This window comes from Adiantum capillus-veneris, chromosome 16, assembly GCF_014529385.1.
Source record: "Adiantum capillus-veneris isolate H3 chromosome 16, ASM1452938v2, whole genome shotgun sequence".
NCBI lineage: Eukaryota > Viridiplantae > Streptophyta > Polypodiopsida > Polypodiales > Pteridaceae > Adiantum > Adiantum capillus-veneris.
In genome coordinates this window covers 122855601-122875116 of record NC_140946.1, presented here as the reverse complement: position 1 = coordinate 122875116, position 19516 = coordinate 122855601, and positions in this window count along the sequence as shown.

Sequence of the window (19516 nt, the reverse complement as noted above, 5' to 3'; positions counted from 1 at the left end):
TTAAGCGTGGCCGAGGAAAAGGTAAAGAGAAAGAAGGAGTCACATCACAGAGTGACCATGGACAAGGCAAGAAGGCAAAGGAAACCAAGGAGGCTAAGAGGACTCGACGTCGTATCAACCTCCAAGACTTCCCTCTTGGACATGGAATGGCTCCATACAACCTGTTGGAAGACATGAGAGGTAAGGGTCCTGACATCTCATGGCCTCAATTTCTTGCATTATGTCCACAAGTTAGGAGGGATTTAACAAGGGCAGCTAGCACTAGGAGAAAGGTAAAAGAGAGTGTGCCTGTTGTAAAAATTGCACAAGCTGAAATGAATGAGGACATTACACCGGTACTAGACTGTTACATCAAAGGAAGATTGGTTAGGAAAGGTCTAGTGGATGGGGGTGCACAAATTTGCATCATGACAGAGGGACTCATGCGAAGACTAGGCATGCACATCCCTGAGACACCTGAAATCAAAGTCAAGATGGCAAACAATAGCAAGGCTAGGTGTGTAGGCATTTGTAAAAATGTCTTTGTAGAGGCCTTTGGCATTAAGAAAGCGGTGGATTTTTATGTTATGTTGTAATTGGACTAGTCTTTGAAGTTCTTAAAGTCGAAAAGAATGTAGCAGGGCATATCTTTCGTTAGCACGATTTGAAATATTTTTGAATAGTCTATTAAATAGAGCTTATACGAATGAGTTGAGATATTAAGAGAGAACATATATTCTTTTTTTTAAATAATACACTAAAGACGGATTTGATAAAGATTAATGAATAACAGATAGTCTGTCTATGAACAATAAAATTGAGATTTTTATTAATATCAATGTTTTATATTTATGTGTTTTAGCTTAAAATGCATGGGTAGGCTTAAAATAAGTTGTAAAAGTAGTAGAGACCCAAAAATAGAGGTTTTATGAGTCGCAACCTAAAAGTTACGTTTTTAGCCAAACAGAGACGTTTTTTGCAATTCTGTTCGCGATACCTTGTAGACCAAATCTATTCCCGTCGTTTTGAGTACCTGGATTGCTCTGTTCTGAGTTTGTTTGTAGAGGTTATGATGAAAACAAACAGACAGCAGCAGCAGTGTAGTATACACAGGGACAGACAAACATACAACATCATACAGCTCTCCCTGCTATCAACCAAGAAGTGGATTGTTTCTTCATGGTAGAGTATTGCAATTAAGATTATGAAGGTATATAATTATATTTTTTACTTTGATTATCATGTTGAATTGGTTGCACGAGTATGTTCTTTTGGCTATTTTGTAGGCGATGCAGAAATCAATGTGTGAAAGAGGATTTGTGCAAAGTGTCATGATAGAAATCTAACCTTTACGGATCGCTTAGCGATCACGTTCTTATATTATTCTCGCAGGTATACTTGGTGCAAAAATCGTGCAGGCTTTTCGAGGAAAAGAAGGATAAAAGCACGACGGATGGTGCGTTTGGGGATCATTCAACGATCTCTTCTTCTGCGAGTGCGAGTGAGAGTGAGAGTGCGAGTGAGAGTGCGAGTGAGACACTGCATGCAAGCGAACTGAAGCTCGTGGGTGGCTGGGAGGTTCGAGCTCCATACAACGGAGTGCGCCCATATATTTTGCTCCTCTGTTGTATCAAAACTCTACAAAGATTCATCAATACAAAGATCTCTTTCTCTATCTTTTGCTATTGATCTCTATTATTCGGTTCCCGTGACATATGTCGACCAAGGGAAGTGGTTATCCAGTTGTCCTAGGAAGACCATGGCTAATGAAAATGCGAGCTTTGCAGGATTGGGAGAGTGGGAAATTAATTTGCAGGAATGACAATCATAAGAAGGTTATCTTTGACATGAAGGAGCAACGCCAAGAGGAGCTCCATGAAGAATCATCTCAAAGTGAGACGGAAGAAGGTTGGACCGATAGCACTTCAGAAGAAGAAAGTAGTGGCAGCATTACTGAAGAGGAGTCTTCCATCGAAGTCATGGAGGTAAGGTTTAAGCCAAGCAACCAAGAGACCTCTTGTCAAGGCTTGGAGGAGGTAGGTCCTCAAGAGAACGAAGGTGTTCAAGATGAAGGGATGCTGGAAGGTATGCTATCAACAACACTTACAAAGGATGAAAGAGAGGAGTTCAAATGTGTGCTAAGGAAGTTTCCTAGGCTTTTTGCTAAAGACTACACCGACGTGCGTGGGGTAGATGTTGTTCAACACAAGATTGAGTTAAAGCTGAGGCCACACCTAAAGCTCAGAAGCTACGAAGGCTACGAGTTATAAAGGAACAGGCTCTACTCAAGGAGGTAAGAAAGCTTCTAGCAGCAGGTTTCATTTATCCAGTGGAGAATTTAGAGTGGGTCTATCCTGTTGTTGTCACTCCTAAGAAAAATGGCAAGTGGAGGGTGTGTGTGGATTACCGTCCCCTCAATGAGGCAACAAAAAGAGATCACTTTCCCCTCCCATTCCAGGATGAGATACTAAATGAGGTAGCTGGTCATGAGAAGTACACTGTGTGCGATGGTTACTCAGGTTACTTTCAAATAGGGATTGCATTGGAGGATCAATTGAAAACAACCTTTATCACTCCTTGGGGTTGTTATGCTTTTAGAGTCATGCCATTTGGTCTGACAAATGCTCCTGCAACATTCCAATGTTTCATGAATATGGTGTTTCAAGCATTCTTTGGAAAGTCAATTAGGGTGTTCATTGATGATTTCTGTATTTATAGCTCAAAATCATTGCATCTACAAAGGGTAGAAGAAGGTTTAAAGAAGCTCTACAACATGGGAGGTCAACTCAACCCCGACAAGTGCCATATAGGTGAGGATGAAGTAATCTTGCTTGGTCATAAAGTTTCTTACAAAGGCATTGAAGTGGATCCTTCAAAGGCAAAGGCTCTTATTGAGCTACCATCACCCAAGAGTCTTAAGGAGGTCATCTCATTCATTCAAAAGGTGAAGTATATGTCACGCTTCATTCACTTAGCCTCGGAGTTACTTCACCCTTTGCAAAAGTTGACACAACAAGTAGAATTTTCATGGTCTGATGAGCTCGAAGAGTACTTTTGTAACATTAAAGCCATTTTGTCAGAGCTACCAACACTCATGCCTCCTTGTTGGGAGTACACATTCTTTGTTAGCTCTAGTGCTGGGAAAGAAACAATTGGTGCAGTTTTGCTACAACAAGATCCCTATAGTACCAGGATGCGGCCCATCTACTTTGCTAGTAGGGTCATGAATGCTTTAGAGAGAGGCTACACGGAGGCAGAACTCATGATGCTTTCTCTCATGTTTGCGATAAGGAAGTTTAGATCCTACTTGCTCCCAAAACCTTTTGTAATCCTCACCGCAGAGAATTTTTTCCCTTGGGTGTCATCTCAAATGAATCTTAGTACTAGGATCTCAAAGTGGATTATGGAGTTGCAAGAGTTTCAATACTCTTTCAAGGTAGAAGATAGTGTGCCTGCACAATTGGAAGGGATTCTCACTTATAGGGTGCATGAAAAGGAGATTAAGGTGCCTGAAGTAAAGACCCTACCATTGCCACCACCAAAAAGTATTCCTAATGCTTTTACCTTGTTCTTTGATGGAGCTTTTCGACGAGCCACAGGGAAAGCAGGGGGAGGGCTAGTGTTGCTCAACCCAAGTGGAGAGGTGGTCATGAAAGAGAAGGTCAATCTACCAGGTTCAACTAGCAATAATGAAGCAGAATACGACACACTACTTCATGGTTTGAAGATGTGCATTGGCCAAGGGATAAAACGTCTCATGGTAAAGGGAGATGCACTTATCATTGTTAAATAGATTTTAGGCATTTGGGCATGCAAGAATGAAAGCTTAAGGACAAAAGTTCATGCCATTCGTAGGATGTTTAATCAGTTTGAAGAAGTGCAACTATATCATATTCCAAGGAAACAAAATGAAGATGCCAATTTACTTGCACAACAAGCAGTTACATGTGTTGAGAGACAAGTGCAGGTCATCATGGTGGCAGCAGCTGTCAAGCAACCGAGATACCAGGGATTGGAGTCATTGGCTCCCATTATTGGCTACATTTTGGAGGGTGAGTTTCCACAAGACTTCACGAAGGCTTAGAAGAGGAGACTCATGAAGAAGGCAAGTTTCTATCTCTTCTTAGAAGGCTCCCTCTATCAAAAAGGGAAGGATCAAGTGTGCAGAAGAGTACCAACTATCGATGAAATTCCAGCCATTCTAAAAGGTTTGCATAAAGAGGCATGTGGTGGTCATTTTTCCCAAGAATCAACTATGAAGAAGATTTTTCTTGCGGGGTATGTTTGGCCAAGCTTGCATGTGGACGTTTAACATTGGTGTAAAAGCTGTCACAATTGTCAGATAAATGGAAATAGAAGGTTGGTGCATGGCCCGAGGCAAATAGTTCTTGCAAATGGACCCTTTGAAAAGTGGGGCATTGATGCTATGGGTCCTCTGCCTAGGACAAAAAATGGTAAACTCTACATTCTAGTGGCTGTAGACTATATGACTAGGTGGGGGGAAGCTCAAAGTGTGGCAAGAGTGAATGAGATGACAGTTAGCAAGTTTGTGTACAATCACATTTGTTGCAGATTTGGCACACCTTTGGAGATTGTTTCTGATAATGGTCCAGGGTTTAGAAAGGGCTTGCTCATGGAAGTTTGTGAAGAGCTTCACATTCTACATCGTCATAGCACACCATACTACCCACAGTCAAATGGTTTGGTGGAGAAGGCTAATGGTGTCATTGCAGGAATCATTAGAAAGATGGTGAAAAACAAGACAAAGTTGTGGGATGACTTCTTGGATGGTGCCTTGTGGACGTATCGAACCACATATAGGGAAGCCACGGAGTTCACACCATTTCACTTGGTCTATGGTCAAGAGGCTTTACAGCCAATTGAACTAACATTCCAACAATGCGACTTCATGGCAAATCAGCACAAGATGATCAAGAAGCATGGATGGATTGACTTCTTACCTTAGCTGATCTTGAGTGGAAAAGAGAAGCAGCATACGAGTGCTATAAGAGGAAAGCCACACAGACAAAGGAGAAGCTTGACAAGAAACTGAAGGACAAAGGCATCAATGAAGGAGATATTGTGCTAAGGTATGACAATCGACTCGATAATCGTTTTGATGCCAAATTTGAAACAAGATGGCAGGGGCCATACATAGTCAAGAAGGCTTTCAATTCAAGTTACTATCAACTTATGGACTTGAATGGGAAAGAGCACTCCAGGAAGGTAAACGGGTATCACTTGAAGTCTTATTTGAGTCGCCTTCTACCAAAGGATCTACCAGAGCAAAAGGCAACTATCTCATGTAAGTATTGTTCTATGAAGCATGAGTGTAACACAAACCTAGATTCCAAGGGGCCAAACAATGAAGATCTTGTCGAGGACTCTGAAGCACTCTCTTTGGAAAAGATTCTTTATGATGGTACATAATTATACCATCATCCTGGGGGAGGGCTAATGATAGCCGTTTTTCGGCTCTCTGTGATTTCCATAGTGAGTTATCCCCCCTTATCAAATCACTCAAACACTGTGGTTACCCTCACCCTTTCACTGTATATAGGTGCGTGTGAGTTAGGGGACTTTTCCCATATCTCCTTACTGAAATAAAAAATCCTCAATTAGCTCGGCATTGGGCTAGTTGAGCCAAAAAAATAAAATATATAAAAAATATAAGTATATTATGGCCCATGCGTATGTAAATATTTCTTTGTATATAGGGCCTAAATAAAAGTTTTTTTCATAATTATTTTGGTATTTATTTAAATATTTCTACCTAGGTGTGTGTTATTTATGTTCTGTACATTGCCTCACCATTACCACAATTTTTCTTACCATTTTTCATACTCTTTATTCCATATAGAAATATTTTCATGTAAGCTTCTCTTATATTTGGTGTAACTCCACCCCAACAAAAATCCAAAAAAACTAGTTTTATTTATGTGTATATTTTTTCACTATTGTCATTTTTCCCTTCCTACATCTATTTTGTTTTTTTTCTAAAAAATTAGAACACCAAAAATATTTATCTTTTTATGGTAGCCTCATAATGAGAGAGATTTCTTTTGACCCCTTTATATTTTTTCCACTTATATTATTTATATTTGACATGTACATATTTTTTAGACCCCTCAATATTTGATTTTCTTAGTTGTACTATTCACTTATATCATGATCTCAACAATATCTTCAATTATAGACCTACCAAATAAGGTCAAGGGTAGGTGGCATGCATACATGCACTATGGAGGGCTCACTCTTGGAGGTATTCAAAAGAATCATCCAAAGAAGGACCCCACAAGGACCTTGTGTAGTGGAAAAAAACGATCGGTTTTGCTGAATTTTTACAGTTCACTTGCTCTCCGAATTTGAAAAGGTGATACAAACAAAAGCTGTAGCTCGAGGGCTGAACTTTTGCCTCAAATTTTTTCATATTTTTTTGAGCTACGAGCTATGAGCTATGATTTTATTAGTGGACCCCAATTCTCCCATGCTATGCAGCCACACTCTCTCTTCCACTTTATCATTTTCCTCTTTCACACACACTTCTCCACTCATCATCCCCACCTCTCTCACCACTCCTCTCTGCACCCTACTCACCTTCTCCTCAACCTTGAAGAATAAGAGAAACCATGGTGAACTCATACCTCCCACACACAATTCCATTCCAAAATTGACCACCTAGTCTCATTTTTCCTCCTCCAAATTACCCATATCTATCAAAAAAACCACAAAATTCAGCCTCTTCTCTTAAAAGACAGCATCATGGTGGTTGATTACTCAGCTTCAATTACCTTGTCTCTCAAGGAAGGTCAAGAGTGGAGAAAAAATGTACCGTCAAAGCTAGTGGACCGTCAACAAGCGTCAAAATTGGCCCTACTCAAGACACTTGGAGCATCAACCTTGTAAGAAATCCACCTTTTCTTACCTCTTAAGAGTTTTTCTTCCTTTTTTGTATCCTACATGGATACTCCCATTGTAATCATCCAATTCCATTTGTAAATTAATACTAACTCTACTAACACTAACCCACTATGAAAAGTCCTATCACCTCCATTTCTCTCCTCTCTCTTTCCCCACCAACTTCTTGATAATTCCAAGCAAAAGAAATTAGATAAATTGCTGAAAATCTAACCCAACCATGGTTAGAGGAGTAACCCTAGCCTTCAAAATTGCTATAAAAGGAGGGTGTAGCTAGCACAAAAGGGGAGAGAAGAAAGAGCACTATGCTATAGCTTGAGAAGCCAAGCTCAACCTCTTGAGAAGGAGCTCTTGAGTGGAATCTCATTGGCATTAGGCATATGTATGTGTTGTATTAGGGGTGATTAGCAGGGGAACTCTATGCCATTGTAAGAGAGAGTGATCATTAAATTGAGAGTAGGAAATCTATCATTTCTCCTACTAGTGTAAGCCCAACATTTGCTGAATCAAGGAGGGTGAATTTGGACTAAGCATGGATACCTTGTCTCCCTTCCAACATGAAGTCATGGACAATAATGATGTGTAAGTGTCTTGGGTTTTATTTAAGTTCTTGATAGCTTGTCTCCGGGTATTGTTATCAATTTAGCCATAAATCCCACATGCTGTAAGAGGGCGACAGGGTGGAGAGCACTCCCCTGGCCTTAAGACAGTGATTGGGGTGGCTTTTTTCTTGTGATGTGTTGTGGTGTAATTTACTCAGGCTATGTTGAACAAATACTAATCTCACTTTGATTGGTCATGACAGATTTGTAAGAAGGCATTAGTGCAACAAGCACCCCTTTCCCCTTCTCTCTCTTTCTTAGATATATATATTTATGTTTGCTTGATCATTAATGATACACTTCAAAGCAGCCCGCGCACCATCTCTCTCTCTCTCTCTCTCTCTCTCTCTCTCTCTCTCTCTCTCTCTCTCGTGTTTTAGTGTGTGAGAGTGTTCCATTGGTGTTAGGGTTAGTGTAAATTCCTTGCTTGTTTGTGGGTTGCTCTAACAATTCTCCTCTTTTGCATCCTAGTTCGCTCTTAAACTAGGTGGTGCCCCTTGTGTAGTTGGGATTTGGCTGGGGGTTTGTTGTTTTGGTTTGTGTTGTGTTGTGCCCCAGCCCCATTGAGTAGCACGGGAGCCTTGAAGGGTGTCTAGAGGTTGCTCTTCTTGTTGCCCGCCCTGGACAGCTTCACCATTATGCTGACTTTGGCAGAAAGCGTTTACTTCAATGTAGCAGACGAGATGTCGGCTTATCAAGCATGGTTAAAGCTGAGCGATCTTTATGAGAAGCAGAGTGCAGCTTCACAAGTATACTGGCTTAAGAAGCTTGTTGACTTGAAGATGAAAGAAGGGACACCTATGTCCAATCATCTGAATGAATTCAACACCATCTAGAGTCAGTTGTCAGCTCAAGGTGTCAAGTTCGATGAACCTGTTAGAGCTATGTTCCTATTGATCACATTGCCGAAAAGTTGGGACACTTTTCGCACAGCTTTGAGTAATTCTGCACCTCCAGATGGTTTGACCATAGCAGGTGTAGAAGGCAGTCTGCTTACTGAAGAAACCAACAGAAAGACAATGGACAAAGGCAAAGGAACAACCTTAGTTGTCAGGGGAAGGACCAAAGAAAAGTACAAAGGTGGAAAGAGGGATCAGTCTCGTAGCAAGTCACGCAGTGCTAAAGGCAAGAGTGACATAGAATGCTACCATTGTGGCAAGAAGGGTCACATGAAAAGAGACTACAGAGAATGGAAAGCAGAAAAAGGCAAAGAGAAAGCAGAAGACCATGGTGAGAAGAACAAGTTCTCAGTGAAGATTCAAGAAATAAATGTGACAAACACTGTTGCAGAGGATGACAGTCTAGTGTCAGGAGACATCTACTTCTTGAAGAATACAATGGACTCAGCTCTTCTTACAGCATCTGATGGGAATGCACTGAGTAACTGGATTATAGACTCAGGTGCACCACTTTTGGACAGAACATGTGGAAGATATCCAAGGGTTCTATGACAGTAGCACATGGAGTAAATTCTGGAGGACTTTACATGATTTATGTATCAAATGTCTCTAAAAATGTAATCAATGTAACCCAGCAGCTGAAGGTTTCTTTGTGGCATAGCCGATTAGGACATATGTCCAAGAAGGGAATGGAAATCTTGTCTTGTTCTAGTTATTTGCCTGGCTTTTCATTTAATGATTTTGAATTCTGTGAACATTGTCTGTATGGTAAGCAAACACGGCATCCACATAAGCATAGAGGCAGTAAAAGAGATACACAGTTGGCACTTGTTCATAGTGATTTGTGTGGACCTATGCCTAACCTATCTCTAGGGGGAGCTTCTTACTTTATGACATTTATAGATGATTACTCGAGGAAAGTATGGGTTTACTTTCTCAAGAACAAGGATGAAGCGTTTAGTGTTTTCAAAACGTTTGTGACACTTGTGGAGAATCAGAGTGGCAAGAAGCTTAAATTCTTACGCACTGAAAATGGTGGAGAGTATGTTTCAAAGGCCTTTCAGGACTTTTGTAAGTCAGAAGGTATAAAACGTGAACTTACTGCTCCTTACAATCCTCCTCAAAATGGTGTTGCTGAGAGGATGAATAGGACCATACAAGAGAAGGTCAGAAGTATGTTGTCTAATGCACAACTGCCAAATGGGTTTTGGGCTGAAGCTATATCAACAGCTCTTCATCTCATAAATAGATCTCCTAGCAAGGTTTTGACGAAGGATTCAGTGGAACAGATGGTATGGTCAGGCAAAATGCCCTCATACAAGCAACTTGAGCCAAAGAGTAGAAAGTGCATCTTTCTAGGCTATGGTAATTCTGGTGAGATGGGGTACAGACTTTGGGATCCCGAATCCAGAAAGGTTATCCGCAGCAATGATGTTAACTTTAATGAATCCAAATATCATTCTAAACCAGAGAGGGTTGAGGATATTAGAAGAGTTGTCTTCCAAGAAGATGGACCTGTACGTGCAAGAAAAAATGTCAAGGCTCAAGAGGAGCAAGGACAGGATAGAGTGGAACCATAGGTTGTGGCTGAGCCTGAGCCACCTATTGTGTGTAGATCTGGACGTATCACGCGACCTCCTGATAGGTTTGTTCCATCTATGAACTATGTCATGTTGACTGATTGCAATGAGCCTTCATGTTACAAGGAAGCAGTGCAAATGAAGGACTCCGGGAATTGGCAATTGGCCATGCAGTCAGAGATGACAGCTCTGCATAAAAACCAGACATGGAAGCTAGTTAAATTACCACAGGTCAAAAAAGGCTCTACCTTGTAAATGGGTTTACAGGTATAAGATCATCGCTCATGATAGTCAGCCAAAGTACAAAGCAAGGCTTTTTGCCAAGGGCTTTAAGCAAGAACAAGGCATTGACTTTGATGAAGTCTTCTCTCTGATGGTCAAGATGGCTACATTGAGATGCTTTCTTGCATTGGTTGCCATATTAGATTTGGTGTTGCACCAAATGGATGTCAAGACAGCGTTCTTGCATGGTGATTTAGATGTGGAAATTTACATGCAGCAGCCAAAAGGGTTTGTTGAGAAAGGCAAGGAAGATTTGGTATGCCAGTTGTTAAAGAGTCTTTATGGCTCAAAACAATCACCGAGGGCATGGTACCATAAGTTCCACAAGTTTATGCTTTATCAAGGCTACAAACATAGTGAGTTGGATCACTGTCTATATACAAAGAAGGCTAAGGATGGCAGTTGGTTGATCCTTATTTTGTATGTGGATGACATGTTGATTGTTGGCAAGCACTTGGAAGAAATTTCAGCTTTGAAGTCAAAGATGGAAAAATCGTTTGACATGAAAGACATGGGTGAGGCAAGTCATATACTTGGTATGCGCATTGAGAGAGAGATATCAAAGAAGTTGATTTGGTTATCTCAAATAGAGTATATTGACAAGGTTTTGCAACGTTTCAATATGGAGAAGGGAAAGGCATTGAGTGTTCCATTGCCACCATATGTGAAACTTAGCAAACAAGATTGTCCGGTGTCTGAGGAAGAACAGGCTGAAATGGATAAGATTCCATATGCGTCTGCAGTGGGTAGTTTGATGTATGCAATGATTGATACTCACCCAAACATTGCATTTGAAGTGGGAGTAGTAAGTCGATACATGTCAAACCCAGGCAAGAAACATTGGGAGGCAGTGAAAGGAATAATGAGATACCTGAAAGCTACAAAGAGTATGCACATATGCTATGGGAGTCAGGAGCTAAGTGTAAAGGGTTTTATAGACTCAGATTATGCAGGTGACTTAGACAACCGAAGGTCTACGTCAGGGTATGTCTTTACATTGGCTGGTGGAGCAGTATCATGGCGTTCTAGATTACAAGATTGTGTTACTTAGTCTACACTAAAGGCTGAATATGTTGCAGCATCAGAGGCATGCAAAGAATCAATTTGGCTTAATCGACTAGTAACAGATTTGGGAATCAAAGAAGAGATGCCTGTGTTATATTGTGATAGTCAAAGTGCTATACAATTGGCTCGCAATCCAGTTTATCACTCAAAGACAAAGCATGTGGATGTGAAGTATCATTTCATTAGGGAAATGCTCGAGGATAAGCAACTTCAGCTTGTCAAAGTTCACACCACAAAAAATCCTGCTGATCTACTTACAAAAGGACTTCCCTCAGAGAGCTTTGCGCATTTTCGCAAGCATTTAGGTGTAGGGTAGTACATCACTTCTCTACATCTCTTGTATATTAGCTTGTATAGTAGCTTCTCTCACACTTAAAGTACCACATTAGACTTTAAGTGGGAGGTTGTTGGGGTATAAAGCCCAATGTGGTCGCCCAGGTAAGTGGGCGGGCCGCCAGGCATGTACACATATTCTTTTGTAAAAACCTAATAAGAACTCACTATGCTCTACACATTACAGTAGAGCAAGTTCACCATATCTTCGTGCTCTTCTTCTCGCACTCTCTCTCGCCTCGCACTTCCACTCGTACTCCTTCAGGGAGGATAGGACGACTAGTCTAGATAGGCGGTGGCAGCAAAGTGACGAAACAAGAGTTTGCATTAGACTGGATTATCCCATCACCTGGGGAGTGGCGGTTGGGCCAGCTTCGAGGAGGATTTTGTCTCATCACCTGTGTCCTGGGTCGACGGGGTGGAGAGGTGAGAGTATTAAACTCTTGCATTGAAGTATTTGTATATGTGAGGCCCATTCACATCTACACATCTAGTAGCCCAATTGGTATGTCTTTTACCCTTCAATGGAGCGAATCACCACATGTTCAATTAGGTTAGATTTAAGATAATATTTTGGATTGAGTTTTTATATTAGAGTCTACCTTCGAGATTACGGTAAAAAAATTAGAGTTAGACAAACGGTGAAAAGATCTAATGTGAAATGATGTTAAGATGCTGTGAAATGCTACAGCTAGAGAAGAGGCAAAGGGGTTTTGTAATAGGACTAGTCTTTGAAGTTCTTAAAGTCGAAAAGAATGTAGTAGGGCATATCTTTCATTTAGCACGATTTGAAAGATTGTTGAATAGTCTATTAATTAGAGCTTATATGAATGAGTTTGAGATATTAAGAGAGAACATATATTATTTTTCTAAATAATATACTAAAGACGTATTTGATAAAGATTAATGAATAACAGATAGTCTGTCTATGAACAATAAAAATTGAGATTTTTATTAATATCAATGTTTTATATTTATGTGTTTTAGCTTAAAATGCATGGGTAGGCTTTAAATAAGTTGTAAAAGTAGTGGAGACCCAAAAATAGAGGTTTTATGAGTTGCGACCTAAAAGTTGCGTTTTTAGTCAAACAGAGACGTTTTTTGCAATTCTGTCCGCGATGCCTTGTAGACCATATCTATTCCCGTCGTTTTGCGTACCTGGATTGCTCTGTTCTGAGTTTGTTTGTAAAAGTTATGATGAAAACAAACAGAAGGCAGCAGCAGTGTAGTGTACACAGTGACAAACAGACATACAACATCATACAATTCTCCCTGCTATCAACCAAGAAGTGGATTGTTTCTTCATGGTAGAGTATGACAATTGAGATTATGAAGGTATATAATTATGCTTTTTTACTTTGATTATCATGTTGAATTGGTTGCACGAGTATGTTCTTTTGGCTATTTTGTAGGCGATGCAGAAATCAATGTGTGAAACTGGATCTGTGCAAAGTGTCATGATAGAAATATAACCTTTACGGATCGCTTAGCGATCACGTTCTTATATTATTCTCGCAGGTATACTTGGTACGAAAATCGTGTAGGCTTTTCGAGGAAAAGAAGGATAAAAGCACGACGGGTGGTGCGTTTGGGGATCATTCACCGATCTCTTCTTCTGCGAGTGCGAGTGCGAGTGAGAGTGAGAGTGAGAGTGCGAGTGCGAGTGAGACGCTGCATGCAAGCGAACTGAAGCTCGGGGGTGGTCGGGAGGTTCGAGCTCCGTACAATGGAGTGCGCCTATATATTTTGCTCCTCTGTTGTATCAAAACTCTACAAAGATTCATCAATACAAAGATCTCTTTCTCTATCTTTTGCTATCGATCTCTATTATTCGGTTCCCGTGACAATTGGTATCAGAGCAAGCGGTTGATTCTGGACATGGAAGGATACGAGAGGAGGATGAAGGAGCAAGAAGACCTGATTCGACGACTATGAGAAGATCTGAAAATTGCAAATCGAGAGCGTGTTGAGGCTCTGCGGGGCAAAGCAGCACGAGAGCTTGATATCTATGTAGACTTGATGGCCAACATGAAGGTGAAAACCATGCTAATCCACCTAGAAACAATAATCATTGTGGCGGCGTTGGGATACCGCCAAAAGAAACGATGACGATATGGGAGAAGCGACAACCAAATCATTCTTAACGAAGGCTAAGCTTAAAGAGTTTGATGGCATAAGAAAGATATGCGAAGATTTAGAAGCGTGGATTGAAGAACTCAAAGATTTGGATTATACTTTCAATATCGAGCAAGGTGACCGGTAAGACAATACGTACCAAGATGGCTCAATTGGAGACTTTTGGCGATGTGTACGATAAAGGTAAGTCATCTACCCCTTCTTTGTGATGTTTTATGTCTTTGATACGTCCTTTGAAAGCTTCTGTGAGATCGAATTTATTCGTAGAAGTTGAGATTAAAATTTGAATTTCTTAATTGATTTGGATAGTATTCATTGCTTCTTATCGTCTAAATTGATTGAGAAATTAAACTTGAAATTAAATCGAGAAGTTTAAAGACTTGTGGACTTAACTAGTGGTAATAATAGTTCCACGAAAGAGTTAGTAGAAAATTTGTTTTTTTTTCTTGGAAGAGTTGAAATCATAAAGATGATTTCTATAACATAAACATTGATATGCATGATGTTATCATTGGTATCAATTAGATCATTGAAAATCATGTTTTGATTGATTGTTAAGAAAGAAAAATATATCTTTAATCATTTGATGATGATAAGTCACGCTCTTTGTGGAAAGAAAGAGATTCTAAATCTAGTTTTGGCAATGGAATTGATAAGGTGACTTAGATAAGAGTGTGAGACGTTGCTTGTGTTTGCTTGTGTGAGACGTTCCTTGTGTTTGCTAATGAGATTAAAGAGAATCTGGGGATAAATATAAAGAGACAAATCGAGAATTTATTGAGGATCTCTTACATGAAGTTAAGGATGTGTTCCAGAAGATCTTCCTGGTATACCTCCGCCTAGAGCGGTAGACCATGCCATAGATCTATATCCAGGAGCGACACCTTATTCCAGATCTCCATACAGGTTCAATATTGATGAGCTTAAAGAGCTCAAGATACAACTTGATGATATTTTGAAAAAGGGTTTCATTAAACCTAGTATATCTCCTTGGGGTAGTCCTGTGTTATTCCAAAAGAAAAAGGATGGTACATATAGGTTATGCATTGACTATAGGGGATTAAACAAAGAGACCATCAAGAATAAATATCCTCTTCCTCACATAGATGAACTGCTTAGTCATTTGAGTGGTGCCACAATATTTTCAAAGGTTGACCTTCGTTCTGGCTACCATCAAATCCGTATCAAGGCCGAGGACATTCCAAAGATTTCTTTTCGTACACGTTATGGGCATTATGAATTTACAGTTCTTGCTTTTGGTTTGACTAATGCACCAGCAACTTTCATGTGCTTAGTGAATAATATTTTTATCCGTATCTTGATGAATTCATTCTGGTATTCTTGGATAATATTTTTGTGTATTCTACGAATGAAGAAGATCATGCATTGCACTTAAAGAAAACATTTGAGGTTTTGCGTGAACATAAATTGTATGCCAAAGCAAGTAAGTATTCTTTTGAAAAGGATCAGATTGTGTATTTGGGAAGAGTGATTTCTAAAGAGGGGATTCACATTGATCTTGATAAAGTTAAGACTATGTTAGTAAGAGATGTAAGAAGCTTTATAGGTCTAGCACAATATGAGAGAGCACACATTAAAGATTTCTCTAAGATAGCAAGTCCTTTGACCGAATTGACCAAGAAAGACAAGGGTTTTTGTGGACTTCTAGATGTGAGACTGCTTTTGAGACCTTGAAGGCTAAAATAGCGGAAAATTATGTTTTAAAAGTTCATGAGATGGGCAAACCATTTGTTGTGTCCTGTGACGCTAGTGGTTAACAATTAGGTTGTGTTTTGTCACAAGAAGGAAGAGTGGTTGCATATGAGTTTAGGAAATTAAGACGACATGAATTGAACTATGCAACACATGATCTAGAATTGCTTGCTGTTGTTCATGCATTGAAGCATGGGCGTCATCTCTTGCTTGGTGTAAAATTTGAATTGCGTACTGATCATCAAAACTTGAAGTATATTTTCACTCAGCCATTGTTAAATAACAGACAAAGAAGATGGATTGAATTGCTGGCTGAGTATGACTTTGATTTGAAGTATTTGTGTGAAAAAGAAAATAAAGTTGCAGATGCATTGAGTCGTACGCCCATGGATAATTTGTTGACTGTTGTGCGATCAAATTTGATTGATGATATGCATGCTGAAGTTGAAAATGATTCTTTTTATATGCCTATTTTGAAATTCTTGCGTGAGAATATTGGTGAGAGGTATGAGAACAGATATCACTTGTATAAGGAAAATCTGTATTATTATGACCGCTTGTGTATTCCTGCAAATTCTGCTTTTAAGAGTCAAATTCTGCATGAGTGTCATCATTCACCTTTTTCTGGTCATCCTGGATTGAATAAGACACATGAAAAGATTAAAAGTTCATTCTTTTTCCGCGTATGAAATTGGATGTTAAAAATTATGTGCGTGAATGCTTTCAATGTCAGCAAGTTAAGATTGAACATAAGAGGATACTTGGTGACCTTTAACCCTTAGACATTCCTTTACAGAAGTGGGAGTGTATATCCATGGACTTTATCATTAGACTTCCTACTACTCGTGGAGGGTTTGATTCGATCTTTCTGGTGGTAGATAGACTCACAACACAAGCTCACTTCTTTCCTGTAAAAATAACTTATACTGCATTGACCATTGCATACTTTTTTATGAAAGAGATATTTCGTTTGCATGGCATGCCCAAGAGCATAGTGTCTGACAGAGATTCTAAGTTCACTTCTCATTTCTGGAGAGCGACTTTTGACTCTATAGGTACCCAGTTACGCATGTCTACTGCTTTTCATCCTCAAACAGATGGGGAAACGGAGAGAGTGAATCGTATTCTAGAAGATATGTTACAAATGTATGTCAATGAAAACCAATCTAGTTGGAATGAATATCTGCCTTTGGTGGTTGAATTTGCATATAACAGTTCATATCATTCATCTATTAGGATGACTCCGTTTGAGGCAATGTATGGCTATAACTATCCTACACCTATTCATTTTCTTAATTCGAGGAATAAGGTAGAACTATCACGTGAGATGCTTGAGAAAATGGATAGCGAGTTGGCCAAAATCAGGGGGAATATTAGAGAATCTCAAAAGAGACATAAACTGTATTATGACAAGAAACATCGTGTTGTGGAGTATGAAACTGGTGATATGATTTTTTAACGGTTATTCCTGAGAAGTCTCATTTGATTCTTGGAAATGATAGAAGATTGTCTCCACGATTTGTTGGTCCATTTAAAATTTTGAAGCGCATTGGTTCATTAGCTTACAAATTGGAATTGCCTTCTCATGTTAAAGTGCATCATGTATTCTATGTGAGTTTATTGAAAAAGTACGTTCCTAATGTGCATCATGTTTTAGAGGACACCTCTAAGTTGAAAGATAACGGACCATTGACTGTAGAACCAGACTTAGTACTAGATAGGCGTTTTAAACATCTGAGAAATAGAGACATTGTCGAAGTTTTGGTTAAGTGGCCGAAGTATCCAGTAGAGGATGCATCATGGATTGATCTTACTGTTTTGCAAAGAGAATTTTCCTCTCTTTAGACCAACTCTGAGGACAGAGTTAATTTTGATAAGGGGAGAATGTAATAGGACTAGTCTTTGAAGTTCTTAAAGTCGAAAAGAATGTAGTAGGGCATATCTTTCATTTAGCACGATTTGAAAGATTGTTGAATAGTCTATTAAATAGAGCTTATATGAATGAGTTTGAGATATTAAGAGAGAACATATATTATTTTTCTAAATAATATACTAAAGACGTATTTGATAAAGATTAATGAATAACAGATAGTCTGTCTATGAACAACAAAAATTGAGATTTTTATTAATATCAATGTTTTATATTTATGTGTTTTATCTTAAAATGTATGGGTAGGCTTAAAATAAGTTGTAAAAGTACTGGAGACCCAAAAATAGAGGTTTTATGAGTTGCGACCTAAAAGTTACGTTTTTAGCCAAACAAAAATGTTTTTTGCAATTCTGTTCGCGATACCTTGTAGACCAAATCTATTCCCGTCGTTTTGAGTACCTAGATTGCTCTGTTCTGAGTTTGTTTGTAGAAGTTATGATGAAAACAAACAGAAGGTAGCAGCAGTGTAGTGTACACAGTGACAAACAGACATACAACATCATACAATTCTCCCTGCTATCAACCAAGAAGTGGATTGTTTCTTCATGGTAGAGTATGACAATTGAGATTATGAAGGTATATAATTATGCTTTTTTACTTTGATTATCATGTTGAATTGGTTGCACGAGTATGTTCTTTTGGCTATTTTGTAGGCGATGCAGAAATCAATGTGTGAAACTGGATCTGTGCAAAGTGTCATGATAGAAATCTAACCTTTACGGATCGCTTAGCGATCACGTTCTTATATTATTCTCGCAGGTATACTTGGTACGAAAATCGTGCAGGCTTTTCGAGGAAAAGAAGGATAAAAGCACGACGGGTGGTGCGTTTGGGGATCATTCACCGATCTCTTCTTCTGCGAGTGCGAGTGCGAGTGCAAGTGAGAAAGAGAGTGAGAGTGCGAGTGCGAGTGCGAGTGCGAGTGAGACGCTGCATGCAAGCGAACTGAAGCTCGGGGGTGGTCGGGAGGTTCGAGCTCCGTACAACGGAGTGCGCCCATATATTTTGCTCCTCTGTTCTATCAAAACTCTACAAAGATTCATCAATACAAAGATCTCTTTCTCTATCTTTTGCTATCGATCTCTATTATTCGGTTCCCGTGAAAGGTTTTTTCCACTACATGCACTATCATGTAGACGTGGGTGTGTAGATTTCTTGTACCCACAAATGTAGGCATTGACCATTAAAGACAAGATTATAACCCGGTGGTTCTGATCTCTGTGCACCTCTAGACCGAGGTGTGCAGGGATTGGACATGACTAGAGACTATGAGGTAGTTTACAGTGTGAACAAGCGTGATTCGAATTGTAATCCATCCCCAAGTTTTGCAAAATCTTATTTGCTTCCTCTCGGGAATCTGGCATCACATTATCAGCTGGTAGTATGTGCTCTTTGAGCAATCTACACAACATAAAAATACGGTACAATTGTGTAAAAATCTATCAGATCATTATACATTTACAGTTTTATTAAAGTAAACTAATTGTAATAGATCACCTGAAAAGCGTTGTGACGCTAGTGTCACCTCCATCCAAACTTTGCGTGCATGTTGAGAAGAACTAGGAGCGCTTTCAATCTAGACACACATGCTCCATTATACAATGGCGCATCGGCTTCACTTTTCATATCATCATAGATAAGCCTTTTTGAATCCATGATCGTCACGATCATTTCATCAATCTCGGGCTCAAACATTGCCTCGTTGGAAATGTGGTTTGCATGATCATCCCCCGAGCTATCAAAGGCTACATCTTGTGGCCTCACATATGTTGCTTGACCAAAGCGCCTGTGAACACGTCTATTGGGTTGCAAGATTGCTTCCTATTGGCAAGCGTCAGAGTCCGACGAGCTATAATTGGCAACACCTCGATCTATAATTGATGGATCGAACTCGCCAAATTCGCGAATGTGCTGCAAAGAAAAGCGTCTTGTCCGTCACATAGCATGCTTGCATTGATTACAAGGAGATAAGATCCTTGTTGAGAGATAGGTGTTTCGGTTGGATGGCCCCACATCCTCGTCACTGCTCATAATGAGGGTAAAAATCTTATAACCTGGACAACGAATTTAATCTTCTAT